This window comes from Puntigrus tetrazona, chromosome 3 (genome assembly GCF_018831695.1).
Source record: "Puntigrus tetrazona isolate hp1 chromosome 3, ASM1883169v1, whole genome shotgun sequence".
NCBI lineage: Eukaryota > Metazoa > Chordata > Actinopteri > Cypriniformes > Cyprinidae > Puntigrus > Puntigrus tetrazona.
Genome location: NC_056701.1, coordinates 22,157,166 through 22,182,795, shown reverse-complemented (window position 1 = coordinate 22,182,795; position 25,630 = coordinate 22,157,166). Strand labels below are relative to the sequence as shown.

Sequence of the window (25,630 nt, the reverse complement as noted above, 5' to 3'; positions counted from 1 at the left end):
AATAAAAAACAACTTCCTTAAAAAAAAAAAAAAAAAAACCTTCAGGAGTAAACATACTTTTGCAAATCCACCAACTACAAGTGTTCTTTGTTGCAGCCTGAGAACTTATAAATACAACGCTGTTTCCAAACACACCTGTGCATCCCAGAAACTGTGACGAAGCAAGCAAACGAGACTGAAACTGCTGTCTCCCAGGGCAAGCAAGCAGTCGAAACAAACAGCCAAGACATCACCTGAGCCGAGCAGGTGTGTCGCGTTTCAAACTGACAAAAGAAACAGCGTGCTTTATTCTCCCGCAAGTCATCAGAGTTCATCTATTGAGAGTTTACAAAAAGATCAAGCAGGGAAAATACATGGACAGACAGTGACACAATTCATCTGAACAGACAGAAACACGACATGCTGCTTCAAGTTTGCCCACAGTCATGCTCATCCACCACCAACAAAACTACAAAATGTTTTCTAGAAGTAATTATCCGAGTATGAGAGGTCAAACTGTCTGACTGAGTTCAGTTGGGGTTTTTTCCTCCATCTAATCTCGCTAGTAATCTAAAGTCTACATGACTGTGCCACAGGCTACGGTGTAGAGTGATAATTACCAGAAAATGAAGCTTTATCTAAACAAATTGGCAGTTTTTGCCCAGGCAGAAGCCCATGAAGAGAGAACGTCAGCCAGCGGGGGGTTTTGGGCGGGTGTGCTGTGAGGTGATGTGGGGGGCATCAGGCGTCGCAGCCCAGGGTTTGAACAGATTTAATGGAGAGCCTGAAATCAAAGAGTCCACACATCTTCAAAAAGAGCCCCTGCCCGTTTGTTCTCGCTGCTTTTCAAAGAATTCCCTGCTTCACTTCTTACTTTGATTCACAGTCAAAATAATTGGCCAGTGTCTCCTCGCCTTTCACCGCTGATGTGAAGGGCTTTAAGTTTCTGTGAGTTTTGACAGTTCAGCGCATGCACTGTAAAGCCTGTTGGTCTGACTGGAAGCAAACATCTGAATAAAGCCATGTGACTTAAAGCATATGCTGCATATTGCTGTTAAATATTCTGGGGCGAGTAAGATTCTAAATTATATATAAAATATTTTTCCCTCCAAGAAGAAAGGAAGGAAGGATACGCTAAAAACAACAACTTGTAAATATGCCAAAGTGACAGTAAAAGCAAGTATAATGTCACAAAAAAAAGTATATTTCGAAAAAACTTGATTCTATTACGCAAAAAAAAAATGTGCTACCTTCACTACTGTAGACCTGCTTAAACATTACTACCTAAAACATTATTTACCCAATGACTAACGACACAATGTTGCTTTATCTACTCACTTACTGCCTCTGCACACAACACTGAACTCTCTGAGAGAGAGAGAGAGAGAGAGAGAGAGAGAGAGAGAGAGCAGTTATAAATTGTGCCACTGTTGCCGCTGAAAAGAGGAGAAATTCGTGGCACTGCTGTGACACAACTTCCTGTGTTTAGTTTGGGAGGTGCTGAGAGGACGATCACTGTGATGGAAATAGCACGAAAAAGTTAAATGTATCGACCCTTTGCCACAATTAACCAGCCCAAAGAGTGTAAACGCTGATTTTGGATGCTTGAATGTTCCAATCCGGGCCTGTTTAATGTCATACGAAGCATGAAGAGGTTAGTCTATTCACAGAAGGGTGAAACATTCTCTGATCAGACTGCCAGTCGTTCTGTGTCTCACATCAGGTGACGGGACGGAGCAGGACGAGGGGAGACTGTAATGTAATTGGGCAGGACGGGCCGGTTCTGCTCCTGCAGTCCCGGTCGAGTTAGTGCTCCAGAAATCCCATCCTGCATGTGGCAGCGCTCCAGTCCACGGTCTCTTTGCTGCCGAGAGCGAACGCGGCCCACTCTAGCTGTCAGGAAAATTATGGATCCTGGCATCACCTTTAGAATACAAATCAGGGAAAATCACAGAGCTGGCGTGTGCTGCTTTTCAGAGGCGATGCCATGCAGGGTCAGTCTGAGGAACACTGTACCACCTGATGTTTCACACAGCAACTGCACAATCAGTGGTTTATGTGTTTAGAAATAAAAAAAGAATAAATATTGTGCTGTACAAAATAATATATTTAAAAAACTGCATGTGTCCATTAACGGATATTGATAGTTATGATGGAGATGATAGTAAAAGACAGAGAAATCTTAAAGAGAGAAATGTATCTTTGAATTTTTTTTTTTTTATTGATACATTTTTATTATATATATAAATATATTTAATGTATAAACACAGCACATTTTTCTGAAATATATACTTTTGTGTGTGTGTATTTATATACACTTATTACACGGCTTCATAGAATACTCGATCCTGATTGGTCAGTCGCCACTTTCAAGGTTTGTTATTCCCAGATAACCGGTAAAACTAATAACACAGGCTCATCCGGGTAACTGCCTGCAGTCAGCTCTGTTCACACTTAGTGGAGACTGTGTTTGTTATAAATTATTAAAACTCAATTTAGACTCTAAAGTTTGCATTTGGTCCGGACCAAAGCAATTGAACTAGCGGACTTTCCTGGTTTGAATACGTTCCAAATCTTCAAAAATAAAATCATATAAATTGCTCAGAAAAGAAAGAAAGAAAGAATACGAATAAATAGAATAAATACCTAAAAACACAAAATAAAGAAAAGAATTAAAATCTTAGAAATAATTGTGCTGTAAAATAGAATAAATAAAAACAACAAATATATTCAAATTATTAATTCATGATGATTATGATGAAACACAGAGAAATCAAATGATATAAATTGCCCACAACATAAATACATACATAAAAAGATAAATAAAATGTAACGAATGCGATAAAATAGTCCATCTTTTTGTTTGTTTGTTTGTTTTTTTGTTGATTCTGTGAGAATTATGTGAACTATTTTGTACCCATGTACATGGTCATAAACCCTGCAGCAATGGTGGACAGTGCTAGTTCCAGTCACTGTGGTGGAATCTTAAAGTTGAGTGCAAATATGCCAGCCGTGGCAATTCTGAGAGGCGATAACGACGGTATTCAAATGTAACACTCTAATTAATGCTTCACTAAGCGACAGCAGAGCGTTGCATAGCAACAGTAGAATCATCATGCTGGTGGAAAATGGAGGGGGTAAGACTGAGAGCGTTTGAGGGGCTCGGTCACGATGAATATACAGCCTAGAAACCAGAATGAGACGGGCCATTAGCTCCTCCACATCATATACTATTACTGCCTTCACGTGCATTCATATGTGACATTGAGAAGCTCTTTTGTGCTAAGGTCTCTGAAGAAGCATGCTTACGCCTGTCCTCAGAGACCAATTGACCGCTGATTTAGTCTTGCTATAACGATAGCTTGAGCCTCATTGCGGTACCTTTCTGTTCTTCTCTATCTTGCCATTTGACATTATAAAACTCATACTCTCTTATTATTACGAAGCACCCAGGAGCTATTTCATGAATGGTTTCTTGTTCTATCTTACAAAACCTGTAAAGATTCACATTTCACTCCAAATCAAAGGGGAAACATTTTGTGTAAAGAGTACATTTACTATAAAGAGCATGTAGCCTATCTACCTACGCGACTATTTTTGGATTTGTGACATTATTTTGTTATAATCATAATTTTCTCCATTATTTCTTATTACTATTTTTTATATATATGATGTGCCTTCACTTTTTTGCAATACTGAAGATTTATAATGATAATTCCCATCAGTGAAAAACTGTAATACAATGACTATTTCATAAAAAAAAGGAAATGCAAACAAACTAATAAACAAACACACACACACACACACAAATACATACACATTACAATCGTTTTTGTGTTACTGTAACAGGAAATATGGAAATGTGCTAAATTAGGAGAAATGTGTGTCACAATGCAAGGACATTTTGAATCCTGGGATTTTATGAAGGAAAGCAAGGAGAAGCTGTTCTGTGTGGTAAGCAGTTTTAGAGGTTAAAACATCTCTCTGGCTTCCTCGCAATCACACACCCAACAAAAAAAATTATCCTGTTTCCTTGGAGTTTGATTTCAGGACGACGGGCAAAAAATAACCTGGTCAGGTGGTGCATTCGATATCTCATGAATAATCCAGAGACAGACAGAAATCAACAGACCTACGGGATAAAGGGACAAGAAATATCTTTATATCTATTTTAAGAAACACTGATGCTTAAATTATCATTGGAACTGTAACCAACATCCAGTATCTGCTCGGAATGGATGCTCAAAGATAACTAAAAAAACAACAAAAAAACTCCTCATTTGCAAAAACCAATGTAGAAATAGGATACGGTTTTTTAAAAAGTAGCCACCGCCAGAATTTTTTATGATTTTCACCTAAATGTGACGGCCTTCGGAATGTTTTCTGCTAAAAACATGTATTTGGCGGGAAAGCGTTGTAACCTAAATGATGAGCTATCTTTACATCGGAGGGGAAAGAGTCGATGTCAAATGCATTTACGTGCATATAGCTGCTAAAACATAGACATACGACTTACGTCTTATGAGGATTGTGGATATAATGAACCAACAGAAGCCAAGTGTCTTGAAGATAATGGACCAGACAGAACAAACAAGACTTAAATTTGAAAAATAGAAAAGCAAAAAGAAAAAAATAACTGAGCCAGAATGTCTCATGAGGATGATGCACCAAAGAGAATTGAAGAATGATGAGCAAAAACGGTTTTAGGGATTTTGATCCAAACACATTAACAAAATGACAGAAAACAAGCAAATAATTGTTAATATTTCTACAATTCTGCTTCGAGGCTAGTAGCTATGCTACTACATGGAAGACACGGTACAACTGAAGAGCATGTCAAAGACGTGACCTCTATGGCTTGACTGGTCAAACTCTTTAAAGCATGAAAGCATATCACATGTTGCTTTTTGTACACTTAAGGAGGTACAAAATGAGGTTTCTTCCTGTCTTCTTTTCAGACAAGGTTTCTCCGTGTAATGGAAGAAAGTGATTTACTCTTATCTATGTGATGGATTACAGCACGGGATTCTCAAACACTGATGCAAGACCAACTCAAATGGTTATTTTATGATTACCAAAGCATTAATAAAACGGACCAGGAAGACATCAGCTTATTAGGCAAAAGCAGCTGGCAGGACATCAAAAGCTCAGCCGGACTTCCTTCACGTCTTTCTGTGAGATCTCAGGGAGCAGCTGGCTCTTTGGAGGTTGGGGGTGAGTGCTGGATCGGACACACAACGGCCGGATTTCCTCCTCTGGTCAGGAGCCTGTGCGCTCGTTCATTTCCTGATAAAGCTTCAGATTTAGATGCACAGATATGAAATTCTTCAATTACACATTTCTAACTGATTAAGCTAAACTGATTGGCTAAAAGACATTGCAGATGTAAAACATTTCCATCAAGTGTTTTGCTGTTCGCAAAAATTTGGGATAATGTTAAGAAGGTTCTTGCTTGATCAAAATACATTAAAGTTAGTAGTGTGAAATATTATTCATTTAAAATAAAGGTTTATTATTTTATGTTAAAATGTAATTTATTCCTCTGATAACAAAGCTGAATGTTCAGCATCATTACACCCGCCTTCAGTATCACATGATCCTTCACAGATTATTCTAATATACTGATTAGTTATTATTTTCAATATAGAAAACAGTCTCTTTAATGAATATAACATTCAAAAAAAAGCATTTATTTTAATATTTTACAAATATTCAATCTTAGTTATTAGTTAATATTTTATAATATTTAATTACACAGTATTATTATTTTTTTATTAATCTGAATTATTCTAAACGTTTGTCCAGTAATGTACACTGAATCAAAACAGTGCCCTGGTTCTAGTTCAGTAACATTCTTATGGGCTCATTGTTTTGTCCACTTTCAGTCTATTGTGTTTTTCCCTCCAGCCATCCTTCCCACAATGCACCGGTAAAAGGCTGAGGCCTTCGCTTGCATAAAAAGCGAGCCCGAGGGCAGGTGTTTCAAGCAAAAACCCGTTCGGGCAGACGGCCACGGAAAGATTTAGGACGATCAGTCACCCAGCAATTAACAATACAGAGATACAGAGGGAGAAACTAGTAAATGGACACACATCAGAATCAATGAATCATGCCGGCCAGACTGACCTAGATTCGGTTTCCAAGCAATCCTCCTCCTCCTTGTGCTACTTAGAACGGCCATCAATAACATCGGCGTGCCTCTTTAGTGCTAAACAATGAACGTTTGGCTCCGAGGAGCACCAGTGGGGGTTTGAAAGAAGACAGGCAGGAGATACCGCGTGAACTCAGACTGTTCATTTCGGTCTGGTAAAGCCGTCGAGATAATGCGTGAGATGCGTGCCGATGCAACGGGTCAAGAATGTGCTACGCTACGTAAACACAACAGAGGATAGAGTTACATCAAGATGAATGTTATTGTTAAGCGCTGGCAGAAAAATACAGTCAGGGCCAAATACACCATCAACATCATCACAGCTGAATGCGTGATTTATGAGTGTTCGTGCCATCTTGGTCACGTTTAAATAAATGAATAAGAAGAGTAAAACCTTAGGGGTGGAATGTAGTCAAGCTATGTTGAGGCCAATACAACCTGTTTTATTCTTTTAAACCATTCGTTTTCCAATAAGGCCATAAAAAGGGAATTTATAGTGTAGGGAAGTAGCAGTGGCATACTATTATTGGCTGGCTGTACAGTATAGAACCAAACAATAAAAAAAACACTAAACATCTGAACTGAAATGGCATAACATTTAAAATGTTGTGATTTGGCATTTTCTCCATAAAAAACAGGCACTTAATGTATAAACCTTATAAAACTGACACTAACACAAAAAATTTTCCACTTACAAATTTTCCATTTGCTGTTTTTATATATATATATATATATATATATATATATATATATATATATATGTGTGTGTGTGTGTGTGTGTGTGTGTATGTATATGTATATATATATATATATATATATATATATATATATATATATATATATATATATATATATATATATATATATATATATATATATACACACACACACATATACACACACAATTTTATTTTTTTCATTTTTTTTTTATTTTAAATGTAGGCTACTAAATGTTTTATTCAACTGCTTCATTTGCACAGATTTGTGAAATGCATATTTCATAAAACATGACAAGTGCACATTTTTGATTTCCCGTAAAGCAAATGAATGAGGAAAAATACTTCCAGATTAAAACGTTCCAGATGTGTGGCCACTTTGCTCACAAAGTAATGTAAATCAAAGTGTCTTGCAGCAGTTGAACAGAATACGGAAATGTTGTACTAAATCAGAATTAGATCAGCAGACCATAAGTGATTCTCCAATCAGGATGCCAGATCGATGCTCCCTGTCTACAGTCTCACACACAAGTCACAATCAAGCTGGAAGACATGATTAGTGTTTCCAGGGCGACGGGGCGAGCCACCACTTGTCCTCTTCATTTACCTCAGCAGGTTTTTTGGGAAAGGGCCGGCGGGTTCGGTTCATCTGGCTATCTGACCCCAGGTCGGGTATCAGGTGGCCACACGAAGACATCTGGAGTGTCTAAAACTGAGCCCAAAACCCAAAAGAGCTAAATCACAACAAAAGCCAGGAAAAAAACGATAAAAAAAAAAAACCCATGGAAAACATGACAATTCATCAACTGTTTAAAAGGAAAACTGTTTCTGTACAAACAAAGAAATGGTGTGGTTTGAAATACACATTATAATTTAAATACTTTTAAAAATAAATTAATACTTTTATTCAGAATGAATGCATTACATTTTACACATTTTATTAGTTTTTACAAAAATATGAAGCAGCACAACATTGATAATAATAATAATAATAATAATAATAATAATAATAATAAATAATAATAATAAGTGTTTCTTAAACATTCAGCTTGGATATGACAGGAACAAATGTTAATTAGAAATAAAACAAAATGTTAATTAGTATTAATGTTTCAAAATGTTTCAGCCTGGGTGAGAATGACTTAATAGCAATAATAATAATAATAATAATAATAATAATAATAATAATAATAATAATAATAATAATAATAATAAAGTCATTGCATTAATATTGCTTTAAAATCTTGTCCTGGATTAAAGATACTGAATGGATTTTGTTTATGGTTTGGCATTATATTGTAATGTAAAAATAAAGCTGTATAATACTCAGAGGATGACATTCATTTTAATTTTTATTATATCTCTCATGCAGAAAAACACACACAACTGAATTAAGTATTACTGGTAGATGGAAGAAATCACTACGGGGGAAAATCAATACAGAAAAACAGCGCTGGTTATAACTAAAAACCTAAAAAATAAAACAAATCTGATAAGCAGCTTTAAATTCACAAGTCAATGAATAGTAATTTTGTACAGTAATTTATCTTAAATAGAATCAGCATAGCATGAAGGATTTGCCCTATGGTGTGAAACCGAATATTATTTAATGTCACACTATATTACTATTCATACAATGTAGCCAAGTATCCGAAATCACTGGATCTTTTAAACTGACTCTTTATCAGAGCTGATAAACCTGGAGCCCAGAAAAAACGTATAATTTCCTAAATAAGCTGATCTTTTGACACCCTGTTCTTTCCTGCACGAGCAAAATCTGCCCATTTACAATATACAACATAAGGCAAACCACACACACACACACACACACACATATATATGTATATAAATAAATAATACATAAGGCTACTAAACATACAGTATATTTTAATATGTCTGAATATTTCTTCACGTGTGAACCGAGAACATGTCCAAGATAGCGTCGTAAATTAATATATATAGACCTGTCATGTCAAAAACCATTTGTATTCATCACGCACTCACCCTTACAGTGCAGAAATACTGTTCAAATGATCTTCTTGTGTTTTGCATCTATTTACTGCCCAGAGAGAGCGGCCCATTATGATTGAAACATTTTTTAGAGACTGATGCAATAACACAAATCCATGTCAAAGTGACAGGGGTGTGGGCTTAATGAATATATATGAGCTCTTTTATGGCCTGAACGTGTGTAATCCCAGGGTTAAACAAATTCCCCCTGTGGCCGCACACTCCCATGAGGCCTCTTGGTGGCATGAACTGTCAATCAATCAGACTAGACAACAAATCCCTGTGGCGCTGACTGACTTTTACACACACACACACACACACACACACACACAGGAGCTGGACACACAGGAGGCGTCTTAAATGACCAGCCAATGGCTGTGAAACTGAGGTGAAAGTGCTGTAAACCTGTAAACGTTTATATGTTTATACTGTGTGTGTGAAAGTGTTGTATATCGGACAATGAAGATAAATAGATAATGATGTATTTATTGTCAGAGAGGCAAGGCAGATAACAAAATGTGCTTGAGTTCTACAAAAACAAGCTGCAGAGAAAACGAGAACATTAGACCAAACTAAAGCTATTCGGATAAATAAAGCCTGGGATTGGAAACCGAGTTTCACCTCTCATTGTTTATGAACTGCCGCAGCATTATGGGAAACTAAATGTCCACATCACTGTTGCTATGAACACTGGAACGATTCCTCTGAAAACAACTACATTACACGCATGCAATGAGTCCAGTGCATCTGTGCAGAGAAAACCAACACTGAACCCCGAACCTTCTGACCTGGCCAGTAATTTGCTTTTCAAATTAAGATTACAAGAACTTTTACATAAAACCTCAGAAATATTGATAGGATTTCTGAATCATTGAATATCAAGAGGGGTTCTCACTTTGACCTGAACTAACCTAGCCTTTTTTTTAAATGATAAGAATTTAATATTTTTAAAAAAGCAATAGAAAAATTTCATTCAATAGTAAATAAAAAAAATATATAAATAAAATTAAAAACTAGTATACACTGTCATGGCAATAAAATGGTTTTTATTTGGCATAAATAAATAAAATAAATAAATACTATACAACATTTAGTTCTTTTTGACATTAAGCCTCACACAGAAAAGAAAAAACGCAGTATTTTTCATTCAGTAACTAAATGGATTAAAATCATTATTTGCATTTTTTATGTATTTTCAAAAGTTATGGATTTTATCACGTCATCGACTTGCTGACTTCATGGAAATGTTTCTGTAAGTCGCTGTATTTGAAGATAAAAATAACTAAATAACATACATCATAAATGCAATGCAGAACTTGGTTCCAGGCATCAAGAGACATGTTAGTGGACATCAAAGCTGCAATAATCTTACCCAAGTTATTTAAAGATCTACTATGAATTTAAGTACGGAAGAGCTTAAAATATCTGTAAAGCCACTGGTCAAACCTACAGCAAGGGGCTCGCGGATCAAAGCTGTATAATATGCCTCTTTCCTTTCTGCATAAAATGTCCTCGCCTTATTAAAAAGGTGTTATCCATCTTGCTTAAGGGAAAAACGTAGCTTAAAGTTAACACAAAATCCAAATGACTTCAAAGGAAAAAAGAATATTTATCTTTATAATTCTTCATCAAAATATAATAATTCGCTCAGCTCCACGAACAACTTGTTATTTAAGGCCCCCCAACCATTTACAGTACAGACCAGCTATCAAAATGAACAAAAGCAAGTCCTGCCAATATCCCGTTTCACTCAAAAATACATTAAGTTAACCCAGCTTTGTAACGTAGACTAATAGTGCATCACTTCAACGGCTTTCCTTTTTTTACTGGGAAAGAACATAACGCTGTGGGAGCTCAGGCAGGCCCACAGAGCTTATACTAAACGTTTTACTCACAATATGAAAAACAGGCTCATTAGCCCGGTTAAAGGTCAACCGAAGCAGCGAGACACACCATACGCATGTTATGAGGTGTCTAACCATTCCCTCATTAAGGCAAAACTTATGTTTCAAAGAAACAGGGAATAACGGCAGCTGCGACAGATCCCGCGCCCCACGGTCACCATGGCGATGGCTGCCGGGGCTCCACGCACAGAGAAACGCAGACGTGTGAGACAGACGCGTAATTAACAGCAAAAAAAACAGCGTCTTTTAAAAAATACCGCAAGCCTCTGATGTGTTGTAAGTGCTACCTTGAAGTATTTTTAATAATTTGGGGGATTAGGGAGTAACTAATTCATCAAAAAGTCAATTGAAAACTTTATTGTTTCTGAACAAGATATAAAACGGTCCCCTTAGGTGAAGCGGAAACAATTTGAAGGCCATTTTCAATCTAAACGCACTACAGAATCTTTCATGTCAGCGTTTGGGGGGCGTTTTATTGGAGGTCACTCTTCAGAAATGAGTCCGACAAGTAGCTATTAGCAGACAATTAGCGACATATTAAAAGCGATTAAAATATCACTTTAATCAGAAATATGCACCCTGAACAAAAACAGGAACAGCAAGAGGAAAAAGTTAGAGAAAACACTGACTTGTGGCCCCTATTTGTGAGATCCTGCCAAATCCGTTCTGCTAAATGTGTGTTTAACCTGTGTGAGCATGTTTTAAGGTTTGCTCTGCTTTATTTCGGAGCGGAAACTGTCCCCAGAAGTAATCCAAATCTGACAAAACCGCTGGGATATCCTGAACTAAAAAAAAAAAAAAAAACGTAACCTAAACGACTCACAAATAGAAATGCATTTAGTATTTCTAAAAATGTACAAAGTTCTCTTAAAGGCACAGATTATGTGCTAATATAATAATATAATGAAGTGTCGTATATGGCAATATCTTAAACCCTTGTGCTTATGGGGAACATTTGTGGTCCCCATGAAGAAACAAGCTTAAGAAGAATAAAAGCTTATACAGAATTAAAATTTTTGAAAACCTAAAAATGCAGAAAATGTTTTGGTGTAGAGCAATAGAAAATATTTTTTTACAGTATAAAAACCATTGTGCCTATGGAATGAACCCATGAAACATGTAAACCTAATGTGTGTGTGTGTGTGTGTGTGTGTGTGTGTGTGTGTGTGTGTGTGTGTGTGTGTGTGTGTGTGAGTGGTGGGTGGAGTGAGTGGTGTGGTGAGTGAGTGAGTGAGTGGTGAGTGTGTGTGGTGAGAGAGAGAGAGAGAGAGAGAGAGAGAGAGAGAGAGAGAGAGAGAGAGAGAGAGAGAGAGAGAGAGAGAGAGAGTGTGTGTGTGTGTGTGTGTGTGTGTGTGTGAGAGAGAGAGAGAGAGAGAGAGAGAGAGAGAGAGAGAGAGAGAGAGAGAGAGAGAGAGAGAGAGAGAGAGAGAGAGAGAGAGAGAGAGAGAGAGAGAGAGAGAGAGAGAGAGAGAGAGAGAGAGAGAGAGAGAGAGAGAGAGAGAGAGAGAGAGAGAGAGAGAGAGAGAGAGAGAGAGAGAGAGAAATAAATGGGGCCTAGATGTTACATAAATCTTACTAAACTATCCCTGTAATGATAATTGCAGATGCGTGAATACACTGAAAGTCCCATTATGGTTTAAAGTTCAGGTCAAGGTCAAAGGTCAGATTGCGGTGCTAACTTAAGAGCGGCCATTCTTTGAAAACAGCTGAGAAACACTTAAACTGACCTTCCACAAAAGTGTAAGATAATCAGAAATGTTTTTTTTTTTAAATCGAATGAATCACCAGACAATAGAAAAAGAAAGACAAAAACAAAAACCAAACAACACTAAACAAAAACATAAAACGGTATAAAACAAGTAAACAAACAAAATGAAACCAAACAAAATAAAGCAAAAAATAAATAAATGAATGGCACCAAACAAATAGCAAAACGCTTTCAGATGTTATATGCATCTGGCTGGGAGACGCTTCAGGAGTTTTTAATTGAAACACGCAACACCAGCGAGCCTTAAAATCTACCTTCCTGTAACTAAAATCAAAAGTTTTGAATTCCTCCCGAGGAACGTGATTTTGCTGATAAATCGCTAAACCGTGCTGATTCGTGTGGTTATCATACGGTGCCTCACGCTGTTAAGCCATTAGCCTGAACATCATCTATGTTGTTAGCCAGGTCTGACACTGTCACTCAGATGTCCTCCGCGTGCCCTGGGTACGCCTGGCACTCGTGGTATTTTAGGAAAGGTAATATAACCCATGCAGCGGGTGTGTGGGGTCCCTGTGGTGCAACACACACACACACACACACACACACACACACACACACACACACACACACAGCTTCGTCAGCCAGCCTGCCACAGCAAGACGGCAGGCTCTGAAAGAGGACAGAGCGTGTGCTGAGTTTAACGTTACAGGCGCAGTCACCTGACCAAGGGCAGATGACGGACAAGAGGAGACTAACTGAATGTCAGGATTACAGCCGCAATCATTCATTCCCACAGCCATTTTAAATGAAACCGCAACGGTCCAGTACACATAAATTATCAAGAACAAGACTCGCAGAAGACTCGTCCGATTCAACCATTCAACGCTAAGAACGTAAACACGTACTTTAAAGTCCTCCAAAAACCCAATTCCATCAAAAGCTTTGATTGTGTGTACGTGGTGAAATTCGTGCCTTTGTACGTTTTAATCGTCGGTTTTTCCCAGCACTAGCAGGACCACGCAGTGGAGACGTTACAGAAGATGGCAACGAGGGAATCAGAAAGGCAGTGGATTGTGACTAAGACCCCTGCGGTGACAGCACCCACTCAGAACTCCTCCGTGGAGATGACGAGGGTCCAAACAAATCTGCCTCAACATAAACAACATGGCTGAATGTTTGCGCTTTACAGACAATAATCATGAGAGCATACTTCTTTCCCTTCTGTGCCAGTGTGTAGCAAGCATGGCTGTTTCTAACACGCTGCCAAGGAGATATACATACACCGCCGTTCAAATGTTTTTGGTCGGTAAGGCTTTTCTTTTTGGAAATTGATACTTTTATTTAGCAAGAATGCATTACGTTGACCATGAAGACATATAGTTATACAAGCAAAACTAACACAAACAATTAGAAAAATGAAGATTCAATTTAAAATAAATCCTGTTCTTCCAAACTTTCTATTTGTTCCATATGTTTTACGTTTACACAAAAATATTAAGCAACTATTTTCGACACTGATAACAATGGGATTCTTTTCTATGAGCAGCAAATCAGCATAATAGAACGATTTCCAAGTCTGAAGCAATGACTTGTAACGGTGGCGTATTTTATTCACAAAACACAATATGAAAAGTTAGTTCGGGCGCCAGGCAGATTAAATCCACCAACAAAATAGTTTAGTTCAGAATGAGCTGACCACCAGTTACACACTGTTTACACTCACATAATCCACACCCATGAACAAGCACGAGGAAAAAAGATACATATATACGTATAAATTCAGTGAAAATGTATAATTGCAGATTTTCCCCAAAACAAGACAAATGATCACATCACTCAAGTTCTTTTAAGTAGGCTATACAGAGTTCATAAGAAGAAAGAAAAGAAAAGAGGAAAAGAGAAAAGGGAAAAAAACAAGGCTTTTTAATTCCCAGGGACTTAATTTCCCAGAACTCACAAATTTACCATCAACATTTATGACCTATGAATGTAACAATTATGAATAAAATGTGCGTTTATGTGTTTGTGTGTGAATTTGTTTGTTACAATGTGTCGTCGGGGCAAATACTATCTGTTCGAGTTTGTAAAGTAGTGCCCAATGTTCAATGTGCGCTCTCCTAGGCTCCGCCTCAGCTCGCATATGATTAAAGTTCAGATAAAGCGTGTTAATAATAATATAAGTGAGCATGAGTACCTCAATCCATTTGGAATCAGCTCACTCTTACGACATCTTACGAGCAATCCGAAGCACAGACGCCAAACACTCAGATCCAATGAACAGCACCCCAGGCGGAACTCCCAAGCACAGACTCGACGCGGCGATCCAACGACAGCGTCCACAACACAAGCGATATCCTCCAATCCTCCGACTGTGGAACAATCCGAAGCACAGACGCCAAACACTCCGATCCGATGAACAACACCTCAGGCGGGACTGCTAAAGCACAGATTCGGCGATCGCACCAGCAAAACTCCGCAGCATTCACATAGGATCGCCGGTCTCCCCAGTCATTGCATTGAAGAATCAAAATGTACAACACCAATAATCGGAATCACTCGCGACTCATGAGTCGCCTCCGCCCTGACAGTTGCACTTTGACCCCCGACGCACACACACACCCCCACATTTTTGTGTGCCACTTTTATCTGTTAGGTCCGCTTTGTATAACGTGGTACGTTTCTTATTGGTCACACACACACAAATAATAATAATAATAATAATAATAATAATAATAATAATAATAATAATAATAATAACAAAAATACTGTACGATTCATTTAATCGCTACATTCCCCCTCCCTTGGAAAAAAAAAAATAAAAAAATCTTCCTAGTTACTCAATCAGAATCCTAGAAATTCTTCTTCATCCTCTGAAGTTTCCTGAAATATTTGCAAAAGTTTTCCTTATTTTGAATCTCTAGTTCTTCTGCCGTGGGGTAGCACGGTTTCATGTTACACACATGGGCTGTGTGGACATGATCGCCTGTAGTCTCCTGTGCCACACGGTAATTAAGTGGACCCAACTTCTGGATAATCCGGTAGGGACCTTTCCATTTTGTGGCTAACTTGGCAGTAAATTTGTCTTTAGCACTCGACTGAGGAAAGTTCCTAATCCACACACGATCTTGTTCCTTAAATGTTAGCTCCCTTCGATTTTTGTTGTAATTCCTTGTTTGTCGTTACAAGAGCTCTTTTACTGTTACGCAATCGCTTTAAGCTGGAGCTGTTTGATATCATGAACCACATCATATCCAGACATATCTGGCTTAAAACTCTGGTCTCGAAGGAGTTTGTCCATTGGACTCTGCAGCTTCCTTCCTAGTTGCAGTTCCGCTGGAGTCATACCTACGGTTTCTTGGGCGGCAGAAATTCAGGGCGAATCTGAACTCAGGTAAATGCTGGTCCCACTTGCTGTGATTCTCATCCAGGTATGCAGCAATCATGCATTTAAGTGTGCGGTTGACTCTCTCAGTCATATTCGTCTGAGGATGGTATGCTGTGGTCAACTTGGGAGTTACCTTCCATTTCTCACAAATCTCCTTAAAGACAGATGACATAAATTGTGTTCCTCGATCAGATAACACAAAATCAGGCACACCCCACCGGGTCAGAATTTCTTTCCTGAAAATTGCAGCGACTGTTTGAGCCGTGGCATTACGCATGGGAACATCTCCACCCAGCGAGAGAAATAATCAATGAAGACCAGAAGATATTGATGTCGGCTGGAACTAGATGGCAAAGGCCCCATGATATCCACCCCAGCATTTCATTAGGGTGAGTGACCATAGTGTGTTGTAATTTTCCAGCAGCTTTTTGATTGACAGTCTTAAACTGTTGACATTTCACACATCTCTTTACCCATTTCCTTACATCACTCCACATCCCATGCCAATAGGCCACCTCTTGGATTCTTTTATAGGTCTTGTATACTCCTCCATGACCACTCAAGGGGCTGGCATGATAGTACTGAAGAATCTGGTGAATGAGGTTACTAGGAATGCATATTCGAAAATGCAACTTATCATCCAGATAAACTTTACGATAAAGTTTGTCTTCCAGTACCTCATACTGCTCTTTCAGATTGACATCACCTTTACGCCATATCCTGGAATATTTTCATGATGACCACGTCTTGATGTTGTTCTTCCCAGATCTTCTCCATAGAGATTGGAAATTCATCTGGCTCTTTTTGACTAGTGTACAGGTTGCAGTTAACACTGTGAATTCGAGAGAGTGCATCAGGTGCCACATTTAGTTTACCTTTCCTGTATTCAACAATAAAATCAAATCTCTGTAAGCGTAGAGCCCATCTGATCAGCCGACTGGAAGTCTTGGTGGAGTCCATTACCCACTGTAGTGCGGAATGGTCAGTCACAACAGTAAACAGCTTGTGTTCGAGATAATGCTGCCACTTCTCAAGGGCCCAAACAACTGCCAAACACTCCTTCTCAGTCACAGAATAATTTCCTTCCGCATGGTTTAAAGCTCTGCTAGCATAAGCTATAACCACCTCTTTCCCATAATCCTTCTGTGTCAGCACTGCACCCAATCCGGTTTCACTCGCGTCAGTGTAGACAATGAAAGGATGTTGTAAATTTGGGTGTCCCAAAATGGGGGGAGTGATCAAGCAATTTTTAAGTTGTTCAAAGGCTTGTTGGCACTGTGGGGTCCATTGGAATTCCTTGCCCTTCTTTTTCAGAGAATTAAGTGGTTCAGCAATCTGGGTAAAATGAGGAACAAAACGATGGTACCAACCGGTTAAACCAAGAAACCTTTGGACTTCTTTGAGGTTTCTTGGGACTGGGTAGGACCGAATGGCTTCAACTTTGCTGGGATCAGCAGAGATGCCTTGAATGTTCACGACATGACCCAGGAATGTCAATTCCTGCAAGCAGAATTTGCTTTTCTTAAGGTTGATTGTCAGACCGGCTTTTTTCAACTTGTTGAGAACACTCTGAATGTCAAGTAAGTGCTGTTCAACAGTGGGAGAATAGATGATTATATCATCTATATAGACAAAGCAATTGTGGCCACGTAATTCACCCAAAACGATTTCCATCAACCTTTGGAAAGAAGCTGGAGCATTTTTTAAACCAAACGGCATAACATTAAAATGGAATAATCCAAAAGGTGTGATGAATGCAGTTACTGCTGTACTTAAAGGGTCCATAGTCACCTGCCAGTATCCACTATTTAAGTCAATAGAAGAAAAAATCGTAGCACCAGAAAGAGACTCCAAAATTCCTGCCATATTTGGTAGTGGGTAGGCATCACTTTCTGTAACTGCATTTACCTTACGGTAATCAACACAAAAACGAAGACTCCCATCCTTTTTAGGTACTAATACGACAGGTGATGCCCAGCCTGAATGTGAAGGTGATACTATGCCTGCATCCAACATTTCTTGCAGCTGTTTTTCCACAACATGTTGTTTGGTAGGAGACATGCGATATGGTCACTGTTTTATTGGTACTTGTTGGGTGAGGTAAATACGATGTTGAAGAACATCAGTACGACCCAAACTGAGTGTACATACCTGTGAATTAGTCTCAAGAATATAACGTAACTGACCTTTACCCTCAGCGGATAAATGAGCTTCCTCTACAGCATTGTCAACGAAGTTCCGTATATCCTGGTCATCCATGCTGAACATAACTGTAGGTTGGGGAGGAGGAATTGAACTCAAAAGAGAGATAGTACGACTAGAATTCACTTGGTGCCTTCCTTTCCCAAGTCCAGTTTCCGGCACACTTGCACTGCCTGGTTGAAATAAATAATTCACATCTGGAGCAGATTTAAAGGTGTAACTCTTGTCAGTAACATTTATCAGTAACCCACTGAAAAAATAAAATCCAAACCCAGTGCGACTCACGTAAGCCAAAGCTTTGGGCGCTAGAACAGCAACTGGTATGGTGAACTCTTGATCATGGAGACGAATGGAGATGTTCACCCATCCCAGAGGAACTTCTGCTTCTCCATTGGCCAAATATAGAGGTCCAAATGTCCAAGATTGGAGATCACTGCCTGACAAAGCAAGGGTTTTCCAGAGAGTTTCATGAACAAGTGTATAGCTTGCGCCAGTATCAACAATGGCTTTTCCTGTCCATGAACCAATGGTAACCGGGACAATTAACTGTTGAGGTACACTAACAGGATTTCCAGGGCTAGCACCCGTCCTTGGAACTGGAAAGGTGGAATCAGACTTATCTGGACCTGCTCGAGAGTTCTTTGTGGATGTAGAAGTAATGGAATTGTTTGAAGGTTGACCAGGCTGTTTAGAAGGGTGAAAGTTTCGTTTGTTACTCTGTGGTTGGTGACCTGAAGTCTGGGTAAGTTGAGGAGAAGTGAAGTAAGGACAAACACCAGGTGCATGAAATCCTTTACACCGCCAACATTGCACAGTGGCCTGGGAAGCAGCAACTCCTTTAGATGGCATTATATTGGGCTTCACAGCAATTTTCTCATCACACTGTTTCTGTTGTTCATGATCTCTCTCAGTTGGTGACCCAGACGAACTAGTTCTTCTACAGTAGTGACATGGCTACGAAGATGACTGGCCAGATATGGTTTTATGTTTTTAAGAATCATCTTAACAATGTCTACCTCAGTTAAACTTGGTTTCCATCTTTTACAGAGGGCTCTATAAGTAAAGGCGAAATCCTAATTGACTCCTTCTCTCCTTGGATCCTGTGACGAACACGTTCAGCTAACTCGTCTTCATAATCCTCAGCCAAAAAAGCAGCAAGAAAAACAGATTGGAACTCACTCCATGTGGTGACAGATGTCCTTGCAACTTCCCACCAATCCCGAGCAGTTCCGTATAACACGGTTCTGAACGTGGCTAAAATGTCTGTATCCACTAAAGGATGTAAAGCAAGAAAGTCTTCACAACGTGTTATATAAAGCAATGGATCTGGATCATCAGATGGTTTTCCATACGTAGGGAAGCTTATTTTGATATGATCATTTTTAACCATGGGAGCAGCAACGACTGGAGAATTTAAAGAAGATGGAGGCAAAAGAGAAGGATTAACAGGAGTAGTATGTCTCATGCTTAAATCAGCCATTCTTTTTTCTTGACAATGAAAGTTTTCCTCCATTTTTGATTGTAGTTCTTTCATATTTGTGGACAATCCATCAGTAACTGAAGACAATTGGTGAATTTCATGCAGTAATTGACCACATTCATTCTGTAACTGCTGCTGAATTCCTTTCACATCCTGTTGAATTTCAGATTGGAGCTGTTGTACCATAAAGCGCACCTCTGAAACCAAAGTGTTTTCCATTTCCTGGAGTTCCTTAGACATCATACATTTCATAGCTTTAATCATCTGATCAGACTCAGTTTCAGCTTGTGGTTTCTTTACAGAGAAATGTAAATCAAGTAGTTGTTGCTTAACCTCTTCAACCTTTTCATCCATCTTATTGAACCGACTCTCAGAAGTGAATTGAAGGAATTTCAATTCTTTAGTGAGTTCACTTATGGCTTTTCCTTGTTTGATCATGAAATCATGCATTTGATCCCAGTTACCTTGTGCTTGAGTACTGAGTTGACCAATTCCTCTTCCAGGTGTTGGCAGAGTTATGGGTAGATCATACTGCACCCCAGAAGATGGAGACAATGTTGGTGACACAACAGGTGACACTCCAAGTGCAGACGAGACATAGCTGCATGGGTTCAGCTCCTGTTTGTTCATGTGAATGTCCTGACACCTACTGAAGGATACTTCAAATGAACATGACTTCGAGATTGAACAGGATGATCTGATTGAATGGCTAACTGATTGAATGCAGAAACGTGAGGTGACTGATGCTGCGCAAGTGTCCAATTTGGAGTGGACACATCTGGAACGTCCATATCAACAAAAGTTGAGGGTGAAGAAGGTTGCTCGGCCATAACTACACAAGCACTTTGATGTGGGTATTGTTTGTGTCAGTATTTGTATATACATTAAATTTGCCGTTTAACTGCAAAAATGTAACCCACAATAATTCTTACATTTCAGTGCAACATCCTGCAAAGCAATGTGTAAAATACTTAATTATTCAGTACAACCACAGTCCTATTTAGTTTTAGTCTGCTTCCCAAAACACTGAAGGAAATGTGATCATATTAAACAGGGAGCACACTTCAATATTTCACAAAGGTCAACAATGGCAAATTCAATTTCTCATTAGTGTACTCACACTTCAGTAAACAATTCAAAGGCACACGAAAGTTCAATTCAAGTAAAAGTTCAAAGTTAATGTTCAGGAAAACTCATGAGTTCAATTCTAGTTCGAATTCAGTCCTTTCAAGTCCGTTTGGTCCTTCAAGTCCCTGTTCGGGCGCCACTTATGTAACGGTGGCGTATTTTATTCTCAAAACACAATATGAAAAGTTAGTTCGGGCGCCAGGCAGATTAAATCCACCAACAAAATAGTTTAGTTCAGAATGAGCTGACCACCAGTTACACACTGTTTACACTCACATAATCCACACCCATGAACAAGCACGAGGAAAAAAGATACATATATACGTATAAATTCAGTGAAAATGTATAATTGCAGATTTTCCCCAAAACAAGACAAATGATCACATCACTCAAGTTCTTTTAAGTAGGCTATACAGAGTTCATAAGAAGAAAGAAAAGAAAAGAGGAAAAGAGAAAAGGGAAAAAAACAAGGCTTTTTAATTCCCAGGGACTTAATTTCCCAGAACTCACAAATTTACCATCAACATTTATGACCTATGAATGTAACAATTATGAATAAAATGTGCGTTTATGTGTTTGTGTGTGAATTTGTTTGTTACAATGTGTCGTCGGGGCAAATACTATCTGTTCGAGTTTGTAAAGTAGTGCCCAATGTTCAATGTGCTCTCCTAGGCTCCGCCTCAGCTCGCATATGATTAAAGTTCAGATAAAGCGTGTTAATAATAATATAAGTGAACGCAGAGTACCTCAATCCATTTGGAATCAGCTCACTCTTACGACATCTTACGAGCAATCCGAAGCACAGACGCCAAACACTCAGATCCAATGAACAGCACCCCAGGCGGGAACTCCCAAGCACAGACTCGACGACGATCCAACGACAGCGTCCACAACACAAGCGATATCCTCCAATCCTCCGACTGTGGAACAATCCGAAGCACAGACGCCAAACACTCCGATCCGATGAACAACACCTCAGGCGGGACTGCTAAAGCACAGATTCGACGATCGCACCAGCAAAACTCCCGCAGCATTCACATAGGATCGCCGGTCTCCCCAGTCATTGCATTGAAGAATCAAAATGTACAACACCAATAATCGGAATCACTCGCGACTCATGAGTCGCCTCCGCCATGACAGTTGCACTTTGACCCCCGACGCACACACACCCCCACACATTTGTGTGCCCCACTTTTATCTGTTAGGTCCGCTTTGTATAACGTGTACGTTTCTTATTGGTCACACACACACAAATAATAATAATAATAATAATAATAATAATAAAAATAATAACAAAAATACTGTACGATTCATTTAATCGCTACAGACTGTTGAAAACTTTATAGTGCTGTAGTACTTGAGACCTTAAAACCATTTTTTGAAGGTCTTGGTCTTCTCTTAAATATTATTACAAAAGTTTTTATTATTTAAATTTTAATAAAATTATGCAGTATTGTCTTTTTGATCAAATAAATGCTGTTTTGGTGAGCAAAAGAAACATTTCAAAATACTAAAAAAACCTAAAAAACATTGCACTGCCTTGGTCTTGGTCTTGGTCTTGGTCTTGGTCTTGTCTCAGGTTAGATGGTTTTGACTACAACACGATTACATATTAAATAAATAAAATTAAATAAAATATATTTCAAAATTTAAAACTATCAAACGATAGATTTTTAATAACCTTTAACAATTTTTATTTGTTACTTATTTTCAATCAAATAAATGCAGCTTTGATAAGTATGAAAGATTTCTTTAAAAAATGTAAAAATTGTTTTTACGGTAGTGTATGAACATTCAAAAATATATATGTATTCTATATTTTAGACATTTCTTTAACATTACTTGCCAAATGATGACATATATCACAACAACAACAATCATTATTAACTTGTTATAGTTTCTGTCGTCTACCTCATAAACTGTTTTACTAAAAGTGAACACCACAAATCCTTGAAACTGTGTAAGTCTTTCAGTCAGACTGGAACAGGTTCACGTTTTTGTGCATAAAAGCATCAGCTGCTCTGTGAACAGTCCGTGGGTGAGCCATCTGAGAATGAGAGTACAGTACTGCTGGAAATAAAGATACCCAGATACTGGCATCTCTTTATTACACTGAAAGGGCCCTAGTCTTTCAAACAAATGAGACCATGCTATAGAGTAGAATAAAACATCGGACCATACCAATAGAGAAACGAAGGGTTTCTGTTGATCAAAGGCCTTCCTTGTCCAGCAGCTGTCGCAACCATGTCAAATAACCCGACTAATCAACACTCCAACGCCTGAGTGCTTCTGGGTAAACAGATGGAGGCCTCAACTCTCTGTATCTAATCGACCATCACTGATAAAGCAGCGGCTGAATCCCAAGAATGACAAATAGAAGAAATACTCTAAAAATCAACAGCAATCTTATTACTGTTGTGAGAGTTTCCCCCTTTTCAAAAAGCAATAGTGTGAGATTTTTTAGGGTCTTGCATCTTAACGAAAGCACCATTATGCAAAAAGGTGAAATTTATTACTGCTCTCTGCTCATCTTCGCAGTCGCATAAAAACGTGATTGGTTAAATTTGTCCTCTTTAACACTGATCAAATTTCCGCAGTGTGCATTATGCAAACCTCATATACTTTTACACATAAAACTCTAAACAACATAATAGTTGTAAAATATAGCACTTGCTAAAATAAATACACAATATGCCAAAGTCATGTAATTTTGGACGCTTTTATACTTTTGTAGAACATGCAGCACACTAATATATATTTTGAGCACAGCCAGACATTTGGCCTCGATATGTTGCCTGAGGAAAAGAGCCCATCCAAAAAATACAGCCCTAAATCATCACTGAAGCAAAAAAACAAAATATAGTTCATTTTTATTAATGCAATAACACACTGGCTCATCTTAAAAATAAAAATAAATCAGTGGCAACAGACAGCTGAAACAGATGTCCTGCCTTAAAAAGTCTTTGAGATCGGTTCGCAGGTGTCGCTCATCTTGCATGAGAAGCAACATGAGGTATTCTAAAAAGAGACATCTCAAAGGGTCCATGCTGCTTGTTTCAACACTGAACACATGGCACAGATATCCGCATCTACAACTCGTCAGGAGCGGACACAACTTCAGCCACTCAATATTTAAATGTTGGCGATGTTGAAATCGAGAAAAAGCGTTCCAACTGATGTCCTTTTGGATGTCTCTTAAGCACGATTTGTAAGTTCCAAACTTAATCAGTAATATTTTTCTTTTTTTTTTAAAACAGCATCTGTTTCTAGCTGTACGCTTTTAATTTGTCAGATTGTATGCTGATACTGAGTAATACAAAACAATTACAAATCAGTGAATCAAACAGAACAAATATATTATATCTCTAGATAGATAGATAGATAGATAACGAATGATATAACGAACAAGCTCTTGATGTGTTCTTGAAATATAGCTGGACATTTCATGGCAGTTTTGATGGGACTCGCCCAGAAAGTCTAAGAGTGACATTGTGGTCCCAGTGCTGGGACTGTGGGACACAAATTGCTCATTTGGGATTTTACAACATTAAAGAGCCCTTGAACTGTGTCCTTGCTCTGAGGAGACACCCTGCAGCTCGAACCGAGAACAATTAATCACCCCTAAATACAGAACAAGCAAGTGTGGACTATTTGATGTCCAGAGAAATGCTGTTCGTGCTAAGACTGCTGGCCGAGTCTGTTTCTTACCACCCCTAAAACAACCCACACTAGCTCAGGCTTTGAACTCTGCTGCAACCTCAGCTGCCCACAAATAGCAAATAAGATTTAATAAAATATGACTCGGTGGATATTGAACACAGAGTCCACTGCGCCCTGCTCCCGATTCCACACTTTGAGGAGAGGTTTTTGTTGTTTTCCCCTTCCTTTTATTGCTACTTTCATCCTCTCTGCCTCCTTTAGTTTTAGAAACAACAATCTTCCCTTAACAGCTATGTCTAGGAAAAAAGCTAAGAGAATATAGAATAAACTTGACTGGTTCCTAATAACTCTCCCAACTCTCTACCCATCCTGTTTTGGAGCAGATCAAAGGTAATAATCCCCCATAATCCTCTGGTGTGCCCTTGCTGTTGTTATGGTCATTATAGGCTGCCGCATTGTTGCTAAGCTATCACGATTGTTCAGAGGAAAGCTACACTGGCTCAGTTTCACAGTGTAATGGCTATTTCACGGATGGACAGCCACTAGGATAATTAGATGGGCCCAGAGCGGACAGAGTAACAACGTGCTTCTCGGACAGAGAACAAGGCCTCGTTTTTGCAAACTAAGGGGTCAGGGAAGGTACAAAACACTCTTTGTCAAGGAAGTATAACAACTTTGTGTGTTACTTCCAAAGTTGGAGTGGATGCAAAAGAGAAGCGACATACCGAGTGAAGACACTAGTCAAATAAAATAAGAAACTAGGTGTTTTTGCATTGCAGTAGGCTCATTTTAAAACGCCAATCTTCAAAAAGTGCAAAAAATCTAGTTAATCTCTCTTTTGCCCCAATTCAGATCATGGTAAGAAGCAGAGTTATGGCAAAAGCTGCCTATGAGAGTTCTCGTCCACACAAGTAAAAAAAAAATAAATAAATAAATAAAATCGAACCACAGCTACGTATAGTAGGTTGGCAAAGGCATACGCTGTTTAATTGTTACAGAACCATACGAGGATTGTAAAACTGTGACACATATGCAATTATGATAGCTGCTTTTGTCTTTGCCAGAGTTGCTGTCAGAGGAGCTGTTACTATTTGTTGGCTGCATGCAGAACAAATTCTTTGGATGGAGGAGAATGTAAATTTAAATGGCTTCTGCAGATTACAACTGTGTTTTGGTTAAATGATGAGGAGGCAACCATACAGAGCCAAGGTAAAGTTTTTCCACTTGTTTTTTTTTTTTTTAATGAATACCTTCTGCAGGTCGAAACGTTGATATAACAGTTTATCTGAGGCTATCGGCTTTGCCTG

At 38.6% G+C, this 25,630-nt stretch overlaps 1 protein-coding gene across 4 annotated transcripts in view; it reads right to left on the bottom strand.

The window, feature by feature from the left end:
• Positions 1-25,630, bottom strand: part of tanc2a (tetratricopeptide repeat, ankyrin repeat and coiled-coil containing 2a) — a 132,103-nt gene that overhangs the window by 74,197 nt on the left and 32,276 nt on the right. The window lies entirely within an intron of this gene.